This window comes from Phalaenopsis equestris, unplaced genomic scaffold (genome assembly GCF_001263595.1).
Source record: "Phalaenopsis equestris unplaced genomic scaffold, ASM126359v1 Scaffold000572, whole genome shotgun sequence".
NCBI classification, from domain to species: Eukaryota; Viridiplantae; Streptophyta; class Magnoliopsida; order Asparagales; family Orchidaceae; genus Phalaenopsis; species Phalaenopsis equestris.
The window spans coordinates 586,504-587,764 of NW_018165012.1; positions in this window are offsets into that span (position 1 = coordinate 586,504).

Consider the following 1,261-nt stretch of genomic DNA (forward strand, 5'->3'; position numbering starts at 1 on the left):
CAATATATATATATATATATATATATATATATATATGCGGTCTCAGGTCAGTTGGTAGAGTATTCGCTTCGGCAGTGTAAGTCTCTTATGGTCTGTGATTTGACTCCCGCCTCTAGCGACTGATCTTGAAGGAGGGGGTCCTCGAATATTTAGGTGCATGGGTCGCCCTCAGACCTGAGGAGGGTTGAGCCAATAGGGTGGGTTTGGGAACTCACATCCCAACCAATTCTTTATTTAAAAATAATAACTAAATAAACAGATAAATAAATAAATTTATTTTTTTAGCTAAAACGAGAAGAACACAAACGAATAAATTCTTATTCGTGTTTGGATTGTTTATATATCAAGATTAAAAAAAAAATGTTTGTGTTTGACTCATTAACGAGACGAATGAATAAAACACAAGTTTCCTATGGAACCAAACACAAATTATCACAAAAAAAAAACAAAAATAAAATAAATAAATAAATAAATAAACCGTTTCAACAGTCTTATTCTTACTCATGTCAAGCAGACAGTAGCAGACAGTGGCATTGTGTTTTTTGAAATGTTTTCGACGTGATTTCTTAAAAAGAAAAATTTACATCGGTACCACTAATTTGCTATATATTTATATCTAACACTGTTATGGTACGACTCATATATCATATCAGGACAGACGCTGGATCGAAGCAGAGCGGAGCGGAGCGTAAGAATCTGTCCAAATTGAGAAGTTACGTGGGTTGGGGTGCGGGGGCAAAGCCCGCGGTATGGTACATGGGTAATGTTGTGCGGAGGCAAAACCCGCGGTATGGTACAGGGGTAATGTTATAATTACATATTGTGCTTAGGGTTTACTCCTGGGGTTATAAATAGGCTTGTTAGTAACCCCAGGAGGTATCCCTGATTTCTGTAAACGCTTTTCTGATTATTGAAAGGAACTCGCCGCTCTGCTCCCGAGGACGGAGGCATCTTTGCCGAACCTCGTTAAAATCTATGTGTTCTTCTGGATTTGTGTCGATTACTGTTTTTCTTCGCCCTAATTTTCTCAACAAACACAAATTTAAATTTTTACATATATATATTATTTTACGTATGAATGACCATAAGAAAATAAAATTTAGATTCCATTGATGTGATATAAGAGATTTGGGCGGCATAAATTGAAGAAAGTAAATGTTTGCTAGATGTGAAAATACACAGGAAACTGGGTGGCATGCATGTAAATGCCTGTTATGGTATGGCTCATATACCATATCGGGACAGACGCTGGATTGGAGCG